The sequence below is a fragment of the Narcine bancroftii genome, chromosome 3, assembly GCF_036971445.1.
Source record: "Narcine bancroftii isolate sNarBan1 chromosome 3, sNarBan1.hap1, whole genome shotgun sequence".
Lineage (NCBI taxonomy): Eukaryota > Metazoa > Chordata > Chondrichthyes > Torpediniformes > Narcinidae > Narcine > Narcine bancroftii.
In genome coordinates, this window is record NC_091471.1 from 64,344,298 (window position 1) to 64,352,673 (window position 8,376).

Here is an 8,376-nt window from a genome sequence, read left to right on the forward strand (position 1 = left end):
AACGCACATGCGTACTGGCAATGTTGTGACGTAATTACGCGGCCAGCGCAGCCCGGAGAATCTGGGGATGATTTTAAAATGTGGAACAGAGCTTGATGAAGAAGGGAATCAGTAAAACAGAAACAAAAAGCACTGAAATGAGAAAGAGATACAATAATTACAGAAAATAATATGTTCTCCAACGGCTCGGGCACATTTGTGGACAATAACGTTTTCAAAGGCAGTTTCTTTTCCACTCCTATCAGACTCTTGAATGGATCTCACACTGATGCCCCTGCACTCATGTTTCATTGTGTTTTTCCCAGTTCCTTCATTGTTTTTGCACTTTTCTCTACCAGTGGCTCTCAGCCTTAAGTATTCCCTGTGCCATAGGTGCTAAGGGATTGCTTAAGGTGGTATGTGAGTAGAAAGAAAAAGTTTGAAAACCACTGTTTTAATCATACTTAGTTGACTCATCATGTGCACGGTTTCATAACTCCAAAGGAAATGGGCCAATGACAATTTTTCCTGAGCAAAACATTTCAGTAATATTTGGGTCCAGAGCAGTGATTCTCAACCTTCCCTTCCCACTCACCTCCCACCTTAAGCAATCCCTTACTAATCACAGAGCACTGATAGCATAGGGATTGCTTAAAGTGGAAGGTGAATGGAAAGAAAAGGGTTGAGAACCACTGGCCTATACTATTTGTCTACTGCAATACTTCAACCTATGAAGTTGTCTGATTTACTTGATTATTTATTATGATTGTATTACATTGCCTGGATAGCTCATTATTGTACATGTGACAATAAAATAATTCAGGTGATTGAACTTTCATTAACACATTGAAGAATTAATATCTTTAGTTCTTGAACAAATGTTGCCTTGGAAAACTTTTAATCGAGCTGGAGAAGGGGTCCAGAACTCACCAGAAAGTACATTTGAAGGAGTTGAAAATTCAGATTCAGATTTCAGATTTATTGTCAGAGTACATAAATGACATCACATATAACCCTGATATTCCTTTTTCCTGTGGGCACGGGAGGATCACCACTAATTAGTAGTGCAAAAATAAACTGTACACAGCATAAACATGTAAATAAATAAAAGAACTGTAAATAGATAACAACTGTAAACAAAAAGACAGAGTAATACAGAGAAAACAAAAATTGTGACAGCTGATCCATTGACTTAAAATTGATGGGGGAAAAGTGAAGACAAAAGGACTGGAGGGAAAGGGTAAGAGCAGAAGCACAGGAAAATAGATGTAGTCAAGAATCCTGGGCAGGGAATTCACAATCGAAACAAAACAAAGCTTAGTAGGGAACATTGATGTAGAAGGTCATATTACAGGAGACCAGTGGAAAATTTGAGGAAATCCATTACAATTCTGGCAAGTAAGATGACAAGTAAGAGTCAATTAGCTTGTGGTGGATTCAATGCCCAAAAAAGAGAATAATAATCTCATATAGTATCCTTTGTATCCAAAACCAATCTTTTGGTGGTGTCACACTAGTTTAGAGTTACTGTAGTATGGGGAGGTTCAAGAGCCTGACAGCTGTTTGACAAAATCTACTTGAACCTAGAGGTGCTTGACTTCAGGCTTCTGGACCAAGTTTGCAGATGACACTAAGATTGGAGGTGTTGTGGACAGCGGAGATTTTTAAAGCTTGCAGAGGGATCTGGTCCAGCTGGAAAAATGGCAGATGAAATTTAATGCAGATGAGTGTGAGGTGTGGTATTTTTGAAGGACAAACCAAGAAAGAATGTACACGGTGAATGGTAAGGAAATGAGGAGTGTGGTAGAACAAAGAGATCTGGGAATACAGATACATAATTCCCTGAAAGTGGCGTCACTGGTGGATAGGGTTGTAAAGAGAGCTTTTGGACTATTGGCATTGAGTATTGAGTATAGTAGCTGGGATGTTATGGTAAAGTTATATAAGACATTGGTGATGCCAAATTTGGAGTATTATATGCAGTTGTGATCACCTAACATGAAAGATATCAATAAGATAGAAAGAGTGCAGAGATTTACTAGGATGTTGCCCAGTCTTCAGGAACTGAGTTACAGGAAAAGGTTGAACAGTTAGGACTACATTCCCTGAGGCATAGAAGAATGAAGGGAGATAGCGCCTTTGGAAGACTACACAAAAGAGTCTGGAAAAACAACCAACTGAAAAACCTCACAAAGATAAGCGTATACAGAGCCGTTGTCATACCCACACTCCTGTTCGGCTCCGAATCATGGGTCCTCTACCGGCACCACCTACGGCTCCTAGAACGCTTCCACCAGCGTTGTCTCCGCTCCATCCTCAACATCCATTGGAGCGCTCACACCCCTAACGTCGAGGTACTCGAGATGGCAGAGGTCGACAGCATCGAGTCCACGCTGCTGAAGATCCAGCTGCGCTGGATGGGTCACGTCTCCAGAATGGAGGACCATCGCCTTCCCAAGATCGTATTATATGGCGAGCTCTCCACTGGCCACCGTGACAGAGGTGCACCAAAGAAAAGGTACAAGGACTGCCTAAAGAAATCTCTTGGTGCCTGCCACATTGACCACCGCCAATGGGCTGATAACGCCTCAAACCGTGCATCTTGGCGCCTCACAGTTTGGCGGGCAGCAGCCTCCTTTGAAGAAGACCGCAGAGCCCACCTCACTGACAAAAGGCAAAGGAGGAAAAACCCAACACCCAACCCCAACCAACCAATTTTCCCTTGCAACCGCTGCAATCGTGTCTGCCTGTCCCGCATCGGACTGGTCAGCCACAAACGAGCCTGCAGCTGACGTGGACTTTTTACCCCCTCCATAAATCTTCGTCCGCGAAGCCAAGCCAAAGAAGAAAGAATTTAAAATTATGAGTGGGATAGACAGAGTTAATGTAGGTAGGCTTTTTCCACTGAGGACAGGTAAGATGCAAACCAGAGGACATGGGTAAACAGTGAAAGGGGAAAAGTTTAGCGGAAAATGAGGGGGAACTTCTTCTCACAGAGTGTGGAATGAGCTGTGAGCTGAGGTGGTGAATACAGGTTCAATTTTAACATTTAAGGAAAAGTTAGACAGGTACATGGATGGGAGAGGTATGGAGGGCTATGGTCTGGGTGCATGTCAGTGATACTAGGCAACAACAAAAAAAAGGTTTTGGCATAGACTAGAAGAGCCAAATGGGCCAGTTTCCGTGCTGTGGTGTCCTATGCATCTGTCTGAAGGGAGGTGTGAGATGAGGTTGTGACCAGGGTGATGGGAATCCTTGTGGTTGCCTTCTTAAGCTAGTACCTCACACAGATGTCTCCACTAGTTTGGATGTTGGTGCCCTTGATAGACCAGCCACATCTTCTCAGAAAATAGAGGCATCTGTGTGCCTTCTTCACAGATGCCTTAATGTACTGACTCCAAGAGAGATCCTCTGATATTTGGACTCTCTAGTCTCCACCACCATCCCATCAATGTGTGTGGTCCCTCATCCTCCCCTTCCTAAAGTCCACAGCAAACTCCATGGCCTTGCTGATGTTGAGAACAAATTCATTGTTCTGGCACCTCCCAACCAGATTCTCAATCTCCATTCTTCTAATTCATCATTTCCTCTTATTCGACCAATGATAGTAATGCCATCGGCCAATTTATAGATTGTGTTGTAGTGAAACTTGGGTACACAATCATGAGCACATAGGGAATAGAGCAGGGGACTAAGAATACAGCTTTGAAGTGTCCCTTTGTTCATGGTAAGCAAGGAGGAGGTGATGTTGCCAATCTACAGCGATTGGGGCCTGCCAATGAGAAAATTAAGGCTCTAATTGCAAAGGGATGAACAGATCCCTGAGTTTGATAATGTTTTGCTGGCATGATTGTGGTAAATGCTGAGCTGTATAGTCAGTGAACAAGAATTTAGTCCAGGTGATCTAACACAAAGTGGAAGGCCAGTGAGGTGGCATCTGCTGTTGGCCTGTTTTGATGATAGGTGAATTGATGTGTGTCCTGGTCCTTCCTGAGACACAAGCTGATGCTCAAATCAACCTCACAAAATACCGCAGGAGAGTGGACATAAATGCCACAGGCCAATAGCCATTGAAGCAGGAGGGGATCTCAGACTATAGCAGCATGAAGTTAAAAACTGGCCGAAAAAACTCCTGTCACTTGATCGTGCTGGTTTTCAGGTCATGACCAGGTACACTACCTAGGCCAGACACTTTCCGCAGATCCATCCTCTTGGAGGTTCTTTTCACGAGAGCTTCAGAGATTGGGAGCACAAGTTCACCAGGGGATGTGTGGGCTTGTGAGGGTGCGTCATGGTTTTCACTCATAAAGTGCACATAGAAGGCATTTAGCGTGTTTGGAAGATATGTTTCACCTCATTTTGCTTTATAGAATGTGATGGCAAGCAAGTCTTGAGACTTCCACCTAGTCCAGAGTTGGTTTTTTTTGCATTGGTAATAGCCTTCTGGAACTTGTATCTACACTTCCTATATGTCTCTGAATTGCCTGATCTAACCACCACGTATGTGGTTTTCAACAGGTTGTGAATCTCTTGGATCATCCTTGGTTTTATGGATTAATCTTTGTGGTGTTATACCATTAGCCTACTGTAGGGTCGACCTGTGTATCTGCAGGAAAAGCACTGGAGGACAAGGCAACACCTAGCCGGCTGTCAATCAGCCAACCTGAATGGACCAAGCCCCACCCGGTCAGATGCCAATCACCCTTCAGGATATAAGCTACATCCGGTCCCTCGAGGTCAGTCTCAGAGCCAGCACAGCTACTCTCACAGCCAGCTCTGTGGAAGATTTTGTGGAATAAAGCCCGTTGAACAGATTTTATGTTTTGTGTCTGCTTTTCTGCTAGATAGCGCATCACAATTTATTCCACACAATATTTGAAGCTGTAATGGAGAAGCTCCTGAGCGCCGGGAGCCTCGAAGTCGCCCCAAGCTATCCGGAAGCACAGGCACGCTTCAAAATCTGGAAGCACATGGTCGAAGCAATCATTGAGGCACATGCTGACGACATCCCTTTCCGGCAGGAAAAGGCTCGTCTTACTCCACTCGAAGCTGGGTCCCCAAGCTTTCCAGGCCCTCAAAGACTGCACCGAGAACTCTGAAGCAATGAACACCCTAGAAACCATGTACAAACCTCCCACAAAAGTGATCTTTACAAGATACCTTCTGAGTATTCACACACAACTGCCCGGAGAGACAGCCAAGTCCTACTTGGGAACACAACGTGAGTTAGCACAACCGTGCCTGGCAGAACCCAGGGTGAACGAAAGGGAGGTTGAAAGGTTGATCAGGGACGCCTGTGTCCAGGGTCTACACTCGAGAGCCATCAGGCAGAAGCTGCTGGAGGACAATATCTACTCCCTGGCCAAAACATTGGAGGTAGTCCAAGCCCTGCACACCAAAGCGTTCGATTCCAGGCTTCCCCAGGTCTCCATGTGGTCAGCACAGACAGCAGCTGTGGCCCAAAACCAAACGGTGGACGAGAACATCACTGCTGCAGGTGCCCCACAACCTTGTAAGTACTGTGGGTCCCGGTGTGGGTCAGATCAACGATTGCCCCAAAACTGCACGCCCAGAAATCAGAATTGCTCAAGATGTGGCAAGAAAGGTCATTTCACTCAAAACCTGCCGGTAGCTCAGCAGTCCTCTACGACCAGCCCCGCTCCCACCCGGTCCTGGCCACATGTGATTGCCAGGTGACACCATTGCTCCTGCAGCAACTTCCAGCCTCCCCAACCTCGGCATCCCTAATTCTGGCCTTACCAGCAATGATTGCCGCGTTCACGCCATGAGCCTGGACCAGCCCTCGACCACACCAGCGCCACCCGCTAAGACACCACGTTCACGGACTACAATGACGTCACTTCTCAGAGTGACATCACTTCCACTGCCGGTGATGATCTCACCAGCACCGATGGCCGATGGCATGACATTACTTCCCCTGGCACAACCAGCGCAGCAGGGGAGGAAGGCCAGCCATGCCGCCGCCATACACCCCCATGTGGCACCGCCATCTTGTGCTGGGCAGGCACAGGCACCATACCTACCCGGGCCCTCCCAGGCCTGGCCTACAATGAGTACAGCACTGATGACGATGAGGACATGGTCAACACAGACGCTGACGAGGCCACCCTACCAACGCACCACACACCTCCAGATGCCACCGATCGCCATCTGACACACCCCATGCCTCCAAATGTGGCTGATAGCCATCCACTGCACCCCACACCTATGGAAAGCACCACCAGGCAACACTCACCTCTCGCGATGCACCCCATGCCTGCAGAAGACACCACCAGCCGGAACTTGCCTCCACCATTGGGAAATGAGAACTCAGACCCTAACATAGTCATAGCAGCTACCACACTGACCAGAGACATCTCTCACGGCCTCGGGCACTCCATAATGGATGTCAAAATCAACGGGCAGGTAATGAAGTGCCTAATCGACAGTGGCAGTACCGAGAGCTTTAGAGTGTGGCCCACTCCCTTAAACTCAAAATCCACCTCATCACCTTCTCTGTTGTTTTCGCCGCCCAGGAGCGAACTATTAATACCCTCGGGCTCTGCTCTGCCGATCTGACTGTTGGGGGGGGGAGACATACACTGGGTTCAGGCTCCTAATCATGCCCAAACTCTGCGCCCCCACAGGCTTAGACTTCCAATGTCACCTGCAGAGCATCACCCTCGCCTTCGAGAGGCACTACTCATGCTCCACAGCATGCCATCCAACCAGCCCTGGCCAACTTGCAGCCTCTCCATGATGTGCATCACCCTTCCCGCCCTCTTCTCACACCTCACGTCAGACTGCAAGCCGATAGACGCAAGAAGTAGGCGCTATTGCACCATGGACAGAGACTTCATCAGGGCAGAGGTGCAGCGGCTTCTGGCTGAAGGTGTCATAGAGCCTAGCAACAGCCTATGGAGAGCCCAAGTCCTGGTGATCAAGGGGGGAAGCAACCTGAGGATGGTCATGGATTACAGCCAGACCATCAACCAGTACACCCATTTGGATGCCTATCCTTTACCAAGGATACCCAACATGGTCGATGAGATAGCCCGCTACCAGGTCTTCTCCACAATTAACCTGATGTCGGCCTATCACCAACTCCCCATCCATCCGTGGGACAAGCCTTACACTGCCTTCGAGGCAGACGGGCACCTCTACCAGTTCCGCCGAGTTCCATTTGGGGTCACTAACGGGGACTCCATCTTCCAGTGGGAGATGGATCGCATGGTAGACCAGCACAAGTTAAGAGCAACTTTCCTGTATCTGGATAATGTCACCATCTGTGGCCACGACCAGAGAGACTATGATGCAAACCTGGAGAAATTTCTCTGGACGGCCGAGGAGCTGAACCTCACTTACAATAAAGAGAAATGCATGTTCAGCACCACCCGCCTTGCCATCCTGGGGTACATTGTGGCACATGGTGTCATCGGCCCAGATCCAGAACAGATGCGCCCATTAATGGAGCCCCTTCCCCACATGCTCAAGGCCCTCCACAGGTGCCTTGACTTATTCTCTTATTACTCACAGTGGGTTCCTCACTTCTCAGACGAGGTCCGCCCACTGACCCAGGCCACAACTTTTCTTCTCCCACCCGAGGCACAGGCAGCCTTCACGCGCATCAGGCAGGATATTGCAGATTCCACAATGCATTCCGTGGATGAGGACTCCACTTCCAGGTGGAGAGCGATGCCTCCGATGTGGCCCTCACCACTACACTTAACCAGGAGGGCGCCCAGTCGCCTTCTTCTCCAGGATCCTCCACGGTTCCAATCTAGGGCACTCCACCATTGAAAAGGAGGCCCAGGTGATCATGGAAGTGGTCTGCCGCTGGCACCACTACCTGCCTGGCAGGAGATTCGCCCTCCTCACCGACCAGCATGCAATGACGTTCATGTTCAACAACACCCACAGAGGCAAGATCAAGAACGATAAGATCTTGCGTTGGAGAGTCAAGCTGGCAACGTACAGCTACTACATCCAGTACCGACCGGGGAAGTTTAAACAACTCCCCCGTTGCCCTCTCCCGGACCTGCGCATTGCTCCACAATGACCAACTGCAGGCCCTGGATGAGTCCCTCTGCCACCCAGACGTCACTCGCTTATACCATTTTATCAAGTCCCAAAACCTCCCGTAAACCATCAGGGATGTCAGGAGCATGACTGAGGCATGCCGGGTCTGCGCAGAATGCAAGCTCCGCTTCTTCTGCCCACCCCAGCCCCAGGTCATAAAGGCCACTCAGCCCTTTGAGCACCTCAGCATAGACTTCAAGGGCCCCCTGACTTCCACGAATCGGAATGTCTATTTCCTCACGGTCATAGATGAGTACTCCTGCTTCCCTTTCGCCATCCCATGCTCAAACACCTCTACGGCCACCATCATCAGGGCAC